Source organism: Megalopta genalis, chromosome 5 (assembly GCF_051020955.1).
Source record: "Megalopta genalis isolate 19385.01 chromosome 5, iyMegGena1_principal, whole genome shotgun sequence".
NCBI classification, from domain to species: domain Eukaryota; kingdom Metazoa; phylum Arthropoda; class Insecta; order Hymenoptera; family Halictidae; genus Megalopta; species Megalopta genalis.
Window position 1 is genome coordinate 26,924,564 of NC_135017.1, and position 15,712 is coordinate 26,940,275.

Below are 15,712 nucleotides of genomic sequence, written 5' to 3' on the forward strand. Positions count from 1 at the left end.
TTCTGTCAACGTAAAAATCTGTGTTTCAAAATAATATTTTCAAAAACAATGCATAATTTTTCTGCAAGCTCTTCTTCTTTTTTTGCTCTCTCCAAATTATGTTTAATAGCCCTAAGGCACCTAGTCAAACATTCTGTGCATCAATACAGGCTTTACTTTACTTTAGAAACGGTTGTTCTACATTCAATGATTTTTTTGTACGAAATAGACTATTATATTTTATAGTTTTTTTAGACTTCACAGACTCTAATGAAATTCAATGTACTCAAATGTGTCGCAAAAAACTGAATATTTGAACAAAGAACCGTGTCAACAGAGTTGGGCAAAATTTGATAAGAGATTGAGATTAACGAATAAAATTGTGTATATTCGACGCTATTGAATAAATATCCACTCGAATGAAAATTTATCTAGATAAAAAAAAAATGATCCGAATAAATAGATTTTATTCGAGTAAGAACTTATTCTTATAGAATAAAATAAAAATAAAATATATTATTAAATTACACAAAACGAAAACAGTCAACAATTATTCGCATAATTATTCAAATAATCTTAGAATCTACATTCGAATAACATAGTCGAGTAAGGAATTATTAGAATAAAGAATCATCAAAACAAGGAATTATTCGATTAAATAGATAGAATAATTTACGACGAATAGATCATTATTCGAATAAACGGATAGAATAATCAACGAACATTCGTAATTGGAATAAAATATCCAACTCGAAAAGAATTTATTCGGATAATTCTCCGAGATAGATATTTCTTCGAAAGAATTCGAATAATGCCGTACTCCGCGTGTCACTAATGAGCAACGCGATAGTGGATGCGCTAAATATGTCGAAGAGTTTCTAGTTCAGCAGTCACACGGAGTTCGAAAATCTGCGAATTTCAGCCGCGACCGGAGCGTCGCGGCGTGTCTGTAGTAAAGTCGCGAGCGCATTCCGAGCAGATCGTGATACGAGGTTGCCTCTAATGTGGACCGACCTTAACAGGGTCGCTCGTGAACCCGCGCGAACGGCCGAGTCCCCCGCGGAACAATAAAGAGCGGCTTTTCATTTTGCGCTTTTTAGGCCGAGCCTGCGAAGCGGGAAAGATCGTGCCGGACTGATCCGCGATTTCAGTTTCACGTCGAAAGGGAGCAACAATGTGAGCACCGGCAAACAACATATTCGACGCGGGTCGAGCCGGGAAACAGACAGAAATCCGTTTTTATCAACTCGAACGATTCAGTGCGATTCAATGGAAATTCAACGGCGACGGACTGAGAGGAATGGAAGCACCGGGTCTCCCGATCGAGCGATAAAATATTAAACGGGTCGACGCAGGATCGCGCACGATGGACGTTTTGTCGTGGAGGAAGAGCCTTCGTAAGAGAAGCATCACTTTCCTGAAGATGATGAGAAGAGGCGATCGCGCGATCGATTTCTGCGACCGGAAGTTTCTAGTGTCGTTCGCCGACGAAACAGTGGACGACGAGCCGGACGAGGCCTCGCCGATTTTCTTCAGGGACGCGGGGATCCGTGTTTTCGAGGATCAATCCGGATCCGTGTTCCCCGGTGAAACTGTGTTCGAAGCGTGCGCCGATAAAAGATGCGAGACAGTCCGTGCTGGAGTCCTCCCGCTGTGAACGTTCTCGCCCCGTTGCCACGTTAATCGCGGTGGAAACAGTGACGAATGGAAGGTGCGAAGCTGCCCGCGGTTTTTACCGTTCGGGGAACATTGTTTTTCCTCCTAATGGAATCGTGCGGAATTCCGGAAGGGTGAGTTCTCGGGAACCGGACGATGCCGCAGCGGGGAATTCGCGAGTGCGCAACGAACCCAGAGCGTGCCAGGTGAGCTTGCCGATACTGTTCGCGTAGAGTTATCGCCGGTTTACCTTTTTAATTCAACCGATCGCGTTCGGCACTCATTTCCGGACGCAAACGCGACCGGATTAGTTCGCCCGTGACGCGGTCGCGATCCTCGGAACATTCGATTCGAACTGGGGTCAGCTGTCCGATGAATCAACGCTAAAGAGAGTCTTCTGGTTTGGAGGGTTAGCTACTCATTTAGCGAATTTTTGCCACTACATCAGTGGATTGTATGTTTCCGTGGTTTTGTACATACAGAGTGTTCCAGAAATGTCTCGCAATCCGAAAGTAGAGGATTCCTGAGGTCATTTGAAGTAACTTTTTCCTTAGCGAAAATGCAATCCGCGGCTTTGTTTACGAGTTATTAACGAAAAACAGTGACCAATCAGAGGCGAGGTTATTTGGCGCGAGACGGCCGAGCCAATGAGCGGTACTGGGCTCCGTGCACTGGGCTGCCGCGCGCCAGCCGAGCTCGCCTCTCATTGGTCAGTGTTTTTCGGTAATAACTCGTAAACGAAGCCGCGGATCGCATTTTCGCTAAGGAAAAGGTTACTTCGAATGATCTCAGGAACCTCCCATTTCCGGATTGCGAGACATTTTCGGGACACCCCGTATATTTGGCAATGTTTCAAAAGTGCAAGATAATTTTTTCATGCAAAAATGGCGATTACTATAGGAGCTACGTGTACTTAGATAACGTCCTTCCAGAAGAATGTAGCTCCGTGGCTGCCATGATTTCGGCTGCTCTGTTTGTAAGCTGCTCTGAAGTAAATTAATGAATCTTTTTAATTAGTACGAATACAGTTATGGTAAAAGTAAGCGGTTTTTAACTGCAAAGCAGCTTCTCCTTGGGTGTCTAACAACATGAAAATGACCGCTTTCCAATTAACGTTCGTTTAATTCGCGCCAGTCGTTTTCAGTGCTCGGTAAGTTTAGCGTTAAATTAACCTTAAGTTAATCTTGACATAACCCTCTGCACACATTTTTTCAAGTAAGTTTTACCTTGTTAAATAAGTTTATGTTGAAATTTAATTGTTAAAAATGTAAGTATTATACCAGCAAATAATTGAACAACAATTCTTAACGTATGAACGATAACACTTCAGTGGACGGTATCGTACAAATAGAATGATCATAGTTTCATTGACGCACCTTAAGACAGAAATTATAGATTTCAAGTAACAATACTTGAACGTGTTGGACGTCGTTAAGATACCTGACGATTATACAAATGAAATGTGAAACAAATTGTAAGCAAAAACAATACGGCATCTGCAAAACATCGTACAATAAAACTATAATATAAGTTTTTATGTTGAAAAGCCACGACGAACGTTGTTTCCTCCGATGTAATGCAGTAATATCGAGCGCACCAGGTCCTAGAATAATCTCCCAACCGTGAGAGACAACTGTAGAAAAGCCGCGATTAAATAAATTCATTGTTTTTTTTTGCGGTTATTTATAAAGTGGATGAGTAGGCAGAAATTGATTCCGTTTACTCGGCGTTCCATTGCGTTCATTTTAATGCGATTCACTAAAATCTCGGTTTTACTGCGCTCCGCGGCTTAGAAGTCGTCATAAATGCATAAAGTTCCGCAGTCCGATCATTATACTCTGCGATTGCGTCCCCCTTGAGTTTATATTAAATTGATGAGTTATGCTAAAGGCTGTGTCATCGGTGGGATAAAGTTCGATCGACATCGTTATATCTGTGAATATCGAGTTCTAAACCCTCGGCTAGAGATCGCGCAATTACCAGGCGCAAGAATCTCTGGCCAGAGATATTATTAAATTTTCCCCAGTTTTGCGCTAGAAACAATTTTTCGTGGAATCAAATTAGTTGAACGTTAACATGCGCGGCACGTAAAAATGATTTTGTTGAGACGCGCGCGTTGTTCGGAGGAAACTGCGCGCGGTTGGAACTTTATTTGAGAAAGCGACATTTCGTGGGTAGCAGGCTAATATTTAAAGTTGTACCGTGCAATCAGAAAGAGCAGCGTTTACCGTTTTGTTTCCTCGGCCAAGCACCGTCTTATTAACGTGCTTGCGACTGCAGCGATAGTGCGGGAAATGACTGGACGAGGGATGCGGAACTTCACGGTGAAGCTTCCAGGGGTGTTTAACCCTTAACTAGCGACGTGGAAACTGACGCACCCCTGTCTTTTGCTACACACAGTCTTCTTTGGAACGCAGTCTTCTTTCTTATAAACGCAGTTTATAAGAAATATAATTCGCTATACCGCAGAATTTATGCCAGTAAAACGATCTCAAAGTAATGTTGCATTATCTTCAGTTCATTCTAGCTATTAACACACGTTAAGTGGCGAATATCAGTCGCAAAAGATCCAACAATATCAAAGCCGTTTAATTAATGAAACCGAAACAAGAAAAATAAAATTTACCATAGGTAATATTAGTTTAACTCATTTGTATTTTAAAGATCCGTGTTCTGAAAATTCTAGTAACAGTAGATTGATTCTTTTATATTCTAAAAATTCTAATAACATTTAGTTTAATTCTTATGTTTTATAGAGATCGTGGTACTGTTCAGCTTAATTATTTTGAACTCTTCAAAACTTAGTAGCATTCGGTTTAATTCTTTCGTAATTCTAAAACGTCTAGTAACATTCAATTTAACTCTTTTGTTTTCCAAAAATTCTAGTAACATTTAGTTTAACTCTTACGTTTTCCAGGGATCATAGAATTGTTCAGTTTAACTCTTTCAAATTCTTAAAAACCTAGTAACGTTCAGTTTAACTGTTTTGTATTTTATAAACTCAGTAACATCGAGTTTGTTCGATATACTTCAATGAAAATGAATTTCAATCCCTGGTTCAAAATTTGTATCGTCTATACGCGCGTCGTCGACGTATTTTAAGAAAATAAATAAATGTCACGTAACTCCTGCTTGGAAAATTCGTGGAACACTCGTTGTCGTTCGTTGCGAAAATTGCTCACCACGGAGAACGGTCTCCGAATCGACGCGAAATATTATTCTTCCGAAATGCATTGCGATAGTTGCAGGGAGGATGTAATTATGAAAAAGCGGAGAGACAGGTCGCCGGGCGACTAGGGATCACGGTTTCCGTTTGCGCAGCAAAAGTTTGAGGGACATTTCGGTATATCGACTTTCATTTACCTTTCGAACCCGGCCGATTATTCTGGCTGGCCCGGTAAGACCGATGCCGGAAATGAGGAGACATCAAAGGATCTTACCAAATGAGATTTCTGTGTGGCCGGTGAGCTCGAAAACACAATAAGCCATGGAGTTAGGCGATTCGAAAAGAGTGGCCAAAAGGGGAGAAAACTTGTTTTGGCTTCGGGCAATTTTCTTCGAGTGAAAAAAGGAGCGACGAGCCGCCTTGACCTCGTTCCACTTATTCCTGTTTCTTTTCTTCTTTTTTCCTAACACGTTGCACGGCTTGTTTGCTAGACAGAGCCACCTCGGGTGGACGGTTCCCCGCCTTTCGCCACTCCTCGGCTCGTTCTTTGCCGAAAGCCTCGATGACCTCTCGAGGACGACGACCCAGTTATCTATTAACTAGCGGATTTCGTCGCGAGTCTCGGCTCCTGTGCTCCCGTTCCACGCCTACGCTTCAAACGCCGGCGAGCCGGCACACGGGTTTACTTTCCTATCATACGAATAAATATTGTCACTGGATTCTCCTTTCCGTTAAATGGTCACGCCGTGCCCGCCGTTCCCGGCATTCCCGGCGATCGATGATCCACTAAAGCGGCAAACACACCGGCGTGGCGGCGGCGATTGAAATCCGAAGCGCACTCGTCCATGGTTTATTCAAACGCACCGAAACAAGCATGATTGAATAACTTATTTCCCTGAGAGGCTTCCTTTCCGAAAACGGGCGATTCCGAAGTGCTCGGTTCTTTCGCGAGGGATTGTAACCTTTTTTTATTCAGGCACGCGAATTTTGTTGCTTGAGACAGTGGCGTTGAAACTGTACGGCGATTTAGCCCCATAGATTATTTACTGTACGAAAAAAATAGAGGTTTTTAAGTAAGCAATCTTGAATATCTGTAAATCCTTCACGTCTTAAAATTTTTAATTGTCTAGTTTTTAAAAAATTGCATGGATTTCCATTCTTTCCAGTTTGCAGCGACAAAAATCTGAGAACATTTTCTAATGTACGACTTGTGACCCAAAATAGCTTATATTTCTTTTCAAAATTTTAAGAAACCATCGAATAGGTAACTTTTTTTATTCAAAGACGCGAATTTTGTTGCTTGAAACAGTGGCGTTGAAACTGTACGGCGATTTAGCCCCATAGATTATTTACTGTACGAAAAAAATAGAGGTTTTTAAGTAAGCAATCTTGAATATCTGTAAATCCTTCACGTCTTAAAATTTTTAATTGTCTAGTTTTTAAAAAATTGCATGGATCTTCATCCTTTGCAGTCACAGTTTGCAGCGAAAAAATCTGAAAACATTTTCTAATGTACGACTTGTGATCCAAAATAACTTATATTTCTTTTCAAAATTTTAAGAAGCCATCGAATAGGTAACTTTTTTTATTCAGGGACGCGAATTTTGTTGCTTGAAACAGTAGCGTTGAAACTGTACGGTGATTTAGCCCCATAGATTATTTACTGTACGAAAAAAATAGAAGTTTTAAAGTAAATAATCTTGAATTTCTGTGAATCCTTCACGTCTTAAAATTTTTAATTGTCTAGTTTTTGAAAAATTGCATGGATTTCCATTCTTTGCAGCCACAGTTTGCAGCGAAAAAATCTGAGAACATTTTCTAATGTACGACTTGTGATCCAAAATAGCTTATATTTTTTTTTAAAAATTTTAAGAAGCCATCGAACAGGATGGCTTATCCGGCTAGGTCCTTTGCACATGTTTCATTACGATTTATGGCAATGCTAACGTATATAGAAGATGTACCTTAGGAAATAAATTGAAAAAAATTGCTAAATGATATTGAGTGGGATAGAATCATGATAACATAAGTTGTGTACGTGCCAAAATGTTGGAAAGACAACTGAGATAAGTTGTGAAGTTACTATAAATTAATCAAACGCTAAATTATCTTACCTTGGTCAGCAAACATTTTAATTTAGTCAGTAAACAATGCACACGTTAGAGAACAATAACACTCCTTGTTCCACTCACTAGCCCATTCGAATGATCTCAAGCATACTGAATTATATTCTTGCCAGAAAGTTTCGCTGTTCGAGTGTTAAACTTTTCGTTACTTCGGTGGGAACACCGTAGTCGACGATCGTTGACATTTCCGCAATTTTCTACTGAAAGAAGAATCGGATAAGTTTCGTTCGTCGTTTGAGAAATTGTTCGTACTATGTACTCTCGAGACTATCTTGAAACTGCAGCACGAGTCGCAAAAGCAACCGCATCCCGAACACGCAAGATTTAAAAGCTGCGAGTTATTGACTTCACCGTGTAGAATCATCCTGCATTACGATGTACCTTTTGTGCAACAGAACCTTCAATAAAGTTCATACGATAGAACCGTTGTCCTTCCAACAGTTCGAAGTAGCATCTCGTGCAGAAAATGTCTGCCGCAATTTTGCTTAGGTAGACCACATTTTACACATTTTACATTTTACTTCTTCTACACAGCGAACAGTATATCTGCGCATTTATGCCGCTGTAACGGTCCGCGAAATAACAGGTATCTTTTTAAAAACCTGATATTTTCCGTCCCCTCGTCTTCCTCTTTTTATTCCATTTTCATGAAAACCGCGGTACGTACATATATTCTGTTCATTTAAATTCCAGCGGCTGGCATTCTTTTATCAATTTCTGGCTTACCGGTGTTTTTTTTCATCGCGTTCCGTTGTTTCATTTTCTGTGTTTTTTTCGAACGTTTATTCCGGTTACGTGCATCGTATCTACTTCGCCTATAGTTCGGACAAAAGTAAACCGAAAATCCGTATCCCGTATGCATTAGTACAAGGTTGCGGAGCCGGTTACTGTGGGATGACGAATTACTGTGCCTTCGGTTTGTTTTCCGGCGTAATTAACTTCATATTTATCCAGTGAGATGTATTAAATTTTTTAAATCAAAAACAAAGGAAACGAAGGAATAAAAAAATTGAAGACTAATATCTTATTCGATAAATGTAAAATTAAAACGAAAACCCGGAAAATTAAACCCGAAAATAAACCAAAGGCACAGCAATTGGTCATCCTATCCTGGTTACATTAAGGTCATCGGTTCATTAGAATGCTTAAGGGTGTATTCTGGTGAAAATATTCGTAAAAATCGATTTTCTTTTTTACATTTCTTTTTTACGAGTGTATGTTAATAATTATATCCGCGTACAACTTACATACAAAAACTTATTTCTGAATTTTTAAAATTAAGCAACAGCTGGTTCATACTATATTACGAATGATAAGTATTTTTCTAAAATGAAATACCTTTTAACAAATTGGACCAAATGACTTGTACTCTCTTGAGATATTAAAAAAAAAAAGTTCATTATTATACTATTAATTACTATTCACTATTAGTGTCCAATTTCGATAAAATTTTCAGTATATTAATCATCTGGATCCACGAAATGCATCGTTTACATTTTCGTTATAGACTCACATAAAAAACTGATAAAACCTCGTTTAAACAATTTTCTTGGTCATTTCAACCAATTGCAACTTCCGCAAAAATTTAGTCTAGTCAACTTATCCCTCTAACATCTCAAAAAAAAGATTCAAGTCGTTTAATACGATTCGTAAAAAGTTTGAAGTGGTGCCCGAGTAATTTAGTGAGTGACTACTTCGTTAAGATTCGTTCACATTAGAACTAGCAAACCAGTGACGAAGTTTCTGATCTTCGCTTTCACAGTTATCGATCTTCTCTGTTCGCGAGTTTGACAAACTCGTCCTTTTCTTCAATTTAACCTCTGCAAGTTCCGACAAATCGAATCTTGTCAATATCGCAAAATATGCACGAATCACGTTTAGGGTTCGGTGGTCGTAGCGCGAGAGATCCGAAGGCTCTAATTCCGCGCTCCAGAAAGTATCTCAGTGCTAATTGGTCCGGAAACCTTGTTCCCGAATGCCGCCCTCGAAATATCGCTATTAGCAGCGAGCTTCTTGTCGCAGTTTGTCACAAGCCCACGCTTATTATCGCGACCTGCGCTAACGGCCCGCCGTATAAGCGGTCGGACAATGGTAAAGGCTAATAAACTTAATGACCGCGTGGTTGGGGCCAGTAATTAGAAGGGAACAACAATTTAGTTGCCGGCGAAACGTGGATCGGAATGAACGCGGCGTGGCGCCGGATTTATTCGACGGATCGTTTATTTGTTCTTTCGTCGTCTCGTAGTCCTGTGGCGCGGCGTCCCGTTCGAATTCACGTTTCCCGACGACGGTAAATGTTTTTATTAGCACCGCGGACAAATGATGCGTTTCGGAGAGCAAACACTTACATATGCCGACCAGTCGCTTTTCATCGTAATCATTCGTAATCCCGTCGAGGACGGGGAAAATTCGTGTTTCGCTCGGCAAATTTGTTCGTTTACAGCTGTTTCATGGACGAACATAACGGCGGGAAACAAAAGTAATACGGAACAACGGGCGGAAACTTTGGAAGGCGAAGAACGGTTTTTCCGCGTGTTAATTACCTCGGGGGCTTTTTTTAATAATTCGCCGGCCGCTGATTAACGCGTGTTAACGGCACGTTTGCGCCCGTTAAGGACGACCCACGCTCGGAAAAGCTGTTTGCAGGCACCGCGAATCGATTAGCGCCACTGTTGCACCACAATAATTGAACGGCGATGCTGGTATCATTAAATAAGCTGCAACTGGCAGTTTCGCGCGTTAATAGTTGCTACGCATAATCGTTATGGTGTGCCTTGTCCATCCTATCGAAATGATCACCGAATTATTTGCATTCGGTCCCGGCACGCTGGACGCCCGGCCCCTGTGTTAATTAAAAATTTACTCTGGTTACGTGTACGGGGGGTTGGTCGTTTGAAATAGTAAATGCACCGAACAGTCACTAAAAAAATCTTCGTCGCCTCGTTCAATATTCGTTTTGCTCTTGTCAATATTCTTCTTGGGGATGTAATTAAGCGAATAATTAATATTGTCAATGGCAGGGTCGAGCATAACTGTATTCGATTGACGGATAAGAGATAAGGATTAACGAATAAAATTGTATTCGACATTGACGAATAATCTATCTAGACAACAATTTATCCGAATAAGATTTTATTCGGAATAAAAATGCATCCGAATTAGAAGTTATTTGTTATTCGAATAACAATTTATTTGTACAAGAATTAATTCGGAAAATAATCGATTATAGTGTACAATGTCTTTTCATACTTTATCGATTAATTTCTTCCGTGTTAAATTTTACATAAAAATTTATCATAATCGATTTCTCCTATAAAGTGCAGATTTTTATTAAATTAAAATCAACGGCAATTTAAATTTATAATAAAATTTACTAAAATTAATTTCATCCCCAATGAAAATCATTTAACTGTTTATATTAAAATCCATCGTACATTCCTGGATTCACACTTGCAAAAATTACGAAAGAAACAGTCTATAATTATTGGCATTAGTATAGACAGAAAAATAGATAGAATAATTTATTACGAATAACGAATAATTGTCACGCGAATGGAATATTCAACCGAAAAGAATTCATTCGGATGATTATTTCAGATAAATTCGAATAATGCTTAACTCTGCTGAACAGTGATTATAATTGTTACAGTGACTAATGAAAAAAGAATTAGGAACAGAAACGTAATACGAGCAGCAATATAGTATAAAAATATTTTTATTTGCTTCGCCGACGTTCGTTAACCAAACTTGTTTCAATAGAATATTCTTCTAAGCTTAAATTATGTTTCCATGCAAATTAACAAGTGAAAAATAAAAGTTGTAGAATTTCATCCTGCTTCGTATCGGATATCGATTGTACGTTGATATCGACTCGTGTTACAACTTTTACTTTTTCGCTCTTTTGAGAGCTCATAAAAATTCATCGAAATTTTTATAGGAGGATGATTAGAGGCGGCTGAACCGCCGCCGTGAACATCGTCGCTGTTTAACTGGCTAACTAACAGCTGGAAAACGCTTACGAACGCTTTTGTTCCCCGCTAATTCCTCTTACCGCCGTGAACAAACCGCAACTTTGTTCGATAAACCGGCATACTTTCGGTGTAAGCCGCGTAGTTCTACGAAGTGCACTCATTAAGCGCGTTCTGTCTACGTTGCGCGCAGCACCGCCCCAAAAATCGCCAAGTTTCCGCGTTTCTAATTAAAACAATGTGGGCGGATCGTGCGTTTTTGCTTGCACGAAGGCAGGTTGCGTCTCGATGGCGATCAGAGGGTCCTGAAAATGGCGGCGGCAATGTTACGGGACGAACGAAACAATGTAACTTGCCTCACTAACGAGGAAAGTACAACGCCGATATTAACATGTTTATTGCTTGGACGTTCGAGAGCTCGGACTCAACAGAAAATCAATGTCTGCTAAGACCGATCGTAAACAGTCTACCCTTAAGGACTTCGAAATGGCTTTCGGGTTAACTCGACCGGTAATGCCTGGAATTCTCGGCAAGCTTGTTACAAAGCACATACGAAACTATCTGAAAATATTTGATAGTGTTTAAATGAATATTTGGCGTACTTATTAACACTCCGACGACCGCGCCGGAAACCTAAAAAATGCCATAAAATTAAAGTTTTTCTATTCGATTAAATGAAAATTGAACTAAATATTGAACTCAGTTGAAACTGGGACGTTCGATAACTGTTTCTAAGAATATAAGAATATTATCAATAAGTCTGCGTATTTGATATTTTTGCATCTAACTTAGGAGATTTTTCCCAAAAATTGACAGATAATTGGAGTGATTCGAAGAACTGAACCTATTAGAATCATGAAAACAAGGGACAAATCTCTATTTGTCAGTAGTTTTTGAAAATCGCATAATTTTATGTAGCATAAACTACAGTCTACTTAACAGTGTTAACTCTTTGCACTCGAACGGCGACTCTAACGCACCAATGCAATTTACTATAGTCTAATCACAAACAATTTTTATATCACTATTTTTTGTTAATAAATAGCTAAAATCCAAGTATTCAATTCTACACGCAAAAAGAGAATAAAACTCGAGAAGGAACAGAAATCTTCTACGACGAAAGGGGTGCCTAGAGATTTGGAGTTAAAATGTTTTCGAGTGCAAGGAGTTAATATTCTGATTTAAGGCGCACGTTGTCGACAAAATTGTGCATGTGGAAGCGCTTATAAATTAATTGTCTACGCTTATAAACGTGTTAGAGGAACGTCGATACGGTTATTTAACTGTTCCGTTTCTAAACTAGTTAGACGCGTTGCATAAAACTATCAAAATCGTTATGCTTGCACGGGATAGCCTCCTGGGAACTGGTCTTATATTTTAGTAGAATTGGCATAAGAGACTAACACGGTGTCTCAGAGTACATGTTCCGCCTCCACAAGAGTAGATTAAACTAGTTAATTAGCTAGAAAGTCTTTAGAACCGGATGAGTTGACAGACCAGACAAACTTGTCTCCGGCTTCCAGAGAATGAGGAAAATGAAAACTTGAACACGCACGAAATTGAATCGAGTGTGATACGTTGTTAAATACAATTGGCTGTTCGCTGTGCAGAAGATGATTCGATGCAGAATGGAAAAATGGAAGAAAAGTTGGCCTAACAGTTGTTCCATGATTTGTAGTTCGTCGAGCGAACAAACATGTTTGCTTGAATCGATGGCAAAATACAAATTTTTTCTTCCTTTAACAATCTTAATTAGCTGAAAATAATGAATTGACATGTTCAAATTCGTTGAATTTTTCATTCCTTCTATGCTTCTTGTGAAAACATTGTTTAATTTTTTTGCCATCCCAATCAATCGCAGTTTTCGAAAATAATGTTTAGCCATTCTCTACTAAACTAATCCTTTTAACATTCTAAACAAATTCAGATCGCTTAGCCCAAGTATAAAAATGCTATCCCGTTTTAAAAGGTGTACGAACACTTTTTACACCGACTGTAGTTCCTATACGGTTTCAGACACACGATTGAAGAAATAGAAATATATGAAACTTTTCTTTCGTTTGATGTTTCAGGCACCAAGCACAAATATTATTTCAAAGAACATGTTATTTTATAATTATTTCCATGCCTGTGATCGCTTTTGAAATAACAATATTTGAATTATTATTTTAAGTAACACGTTGTCTTATTTTAGAATTATTTGAAATAGTTATTTGAAATAACGTTAAACAATTATCCAGTAATAAGAATCATTTTTCTGAAGAATAACCCCCTCATCTCTTAAAGATGACCTTTTTGAGAAAAAAGTATTGTTCAAAGAAAATTAATGATAACGATCTCTTAAAATAAAATCTGTTGCATATTATTTTGAGAAATATCTATCGCGTCGATATTATTTTTATTTTCAGATAACAGCATCGATAATAACGATTCGAAATGAATTATTTGAAATAGTTGTATCTCATTTTCATGTGAAATATTTGTCCAGCTCTGGTTCCAAGAAATATTTTCAAGAATTTCAACAGAAAAAAAGCGACTGGTCTGTAACGATTATCGTAGCATTTTCAAGCGTTAATTTCGGTCGGTTTATTGCGCCACGGTGAAATGATCAGCATTTCATGGCGTGACGTTCGAATATCGACTTCCCTGAGAATACCATTTGCAGTAATTTATTCGGCCTTGGGTGAAACACCGCTGGCATGTATTAATATGCGAGAGAACTCGTTAGTGCAACGAGCACGGAGGTATTTTTGCGTCGTCGGTGGTGTTAATAATGAGTTTCGGGGAGCGATTGGCTGCGCGGCAGTAAGAACCGCGTGCAGAGACGTCATCGGCGTCACGTGTGTACACGTACACACATCTACGGGCAATCTCATTAAAGGAACCAATTGTTCCCGACTCATATTCAAAGTTGCATTCAACCGTGGCGGCTAGAGCGCGCCATAGTTTTCCGTTTCACCCGTCAATTCCATCCATTTTCCACGAAAATGAATGGAACGACGCCGACGACAACATGGAAACAAAATTATCGTAGCTGGACGTTGCTTTCCCGTTGAACAGGAGTCCTGTTTTTCTGGGCATCTTTCAATTTCACGTTTTAGAATCCCCGCGATTTCCTCGCTCCGCTGGAACCTTGTTATTTTACATTCTGAGTCCCAAGCATTTTCATGAAATTGCGAATTTTCTTCGAAACTTTCCGACAATCTGAGTATGGCTTGCTTGTAAAGCTATGCGAAAATTACGTGCAGTGTTTTCGTTGGACACAAGACCATTTGTCATACGTTTCCAAAAGTAAATCAATTATACAAACTACTGTCGAAGTTATACGAACGTCTTAATTGATAAGTAGCGTAAATCATGTTTCTTAGTATTGTAATAATTGGACATTCATGTAACACTTCATTTAAAAAATCAGAACCAAATGTAGTTTTATTGTAAGAAGATAAACGGAAAGAATAGCAATTATGGTAACACAAATTAAAGGAAAAACTACAATTCCTTTGACAGTCGACAAACGATATCGTAACAAATAATCAAGTGCAATTATTGCACTGAATTTGCAATTTGAATTGCTCTTCCTTTTAAAAAGTGGCTTACGCCATATGGCAATTCATTTTCAAAGTACTACGACAAAGGTAGTCAACAATTTTCAGTAAAAACAGTATATCATTACATTAAGTATCTCATTTTTTTATTACAATAACATAAAAGAAACTCATTCGTTGCTGGATTGTTTATTACTTTTTACATTCGCAGTACTTTTTAATGCTTGAAAAAAATGTACGATGAATAGACTGCGGATTTTATGCATTTATGAGAAAAATTGCTAGATGAAATATAAAATTGTGAGAAGATTAAAAGATATTAAGAATGTTGATGTACTAATTTCAATTGTACTTGGCTTCTTTGTCCTGCAAATGATGCAGATATTTTTTATTTTGCACGAAGATTCGCAGTCGAATGACGAATTAGAGGAATAAATTTCAGCAAATTCAGCGTGTACTTTTTAGCTACAAATACAGGAATTTACTTAATAAATTTACTTCATAGGGAAAGGTTATCGTGTTAGAAAGTCATTTTTATTTATTTATCATTTTATTTCGTCGAATAATGAAACAAGTTTAGAACTTGAGCCACTGTTCCAAATAATATTACATATTTCCCATATAAATCTCATCCTCATTTTATGTTAACATGGAAGAAAATACAGCTAATTATCCGTAATTGACGCTCAGATTGTGCACAAAAATGGACAATTTGGGACAATTGTCAAAAATAACAATTTATGATTATTCGAGTCTTGCGTCTCGTTTTGATATTCGTTGACAATCGGTAACTATAAAAACAAGCCGCAAGGCTCGAATCTCCTTTTCCCAAATTGTCCATTTTTGTGCGCAATCTGAGTGCGAATTAGAGAGAAATTACTGTACAATCTGAGCGTCAATTAGGGAAAATTCACTGTATACACAATTTTAATTCGCAAATGAAACAACAACACTAGATACTAACTATTTCTACAATTATTTTTCACAATTGTTCCTAACGTTGTACTTACGCCACTTGTGAAAAAAAGAGGTTCGCATGTACCACCGTTTTGTGTTTCGATTGAATCGACAGGGTACAAAAACTTTTATAAAATTTGTTACAGCTTTACGTTCTTTTCGTTCATGTTCACAGTAGAAAATTATTCGATGTCTATCGATTTTCTCCATAACAATGTGCACTTCTTATTCTCTTATAATTAGTTTTGCACAAAGAATGCAGTTATTCACTTTCGAATCGCATAACTATATTTAAAGTCTCTTGTCGCTACTACA

The 15,712-nt window shown here is 38.4% G+C and overlaps 1 protein-coding gene across 5 annotated transcripts in view; it reads left to right on the forward strand.

The window, feature by feature from the left end:
- The window catches only part of RhoGEF3 (Rho guanine nucleotide exchange factor 3), a 384,940-nt gene that overhangs the window by 71,794 nt on the left and 297,434 nt on the right, over positions 1–15,712 (forward strand). Inside the window, exon 2 of one of the 5 annotated variants that reach the window (XM_033474193.2) lies at positions 1,080–1,841. The exons of the other annotated variants lie outside the window; for them this stretch is intronic. The gene's annotated coding sequence lies outside the window, so the exon portion shown is untranslated. The remainder of the gene's footprint in view (positions 1–1,079; positions 1,842–15,712) is intronic. 5 annotated transcript variants of the gene reach the window in all.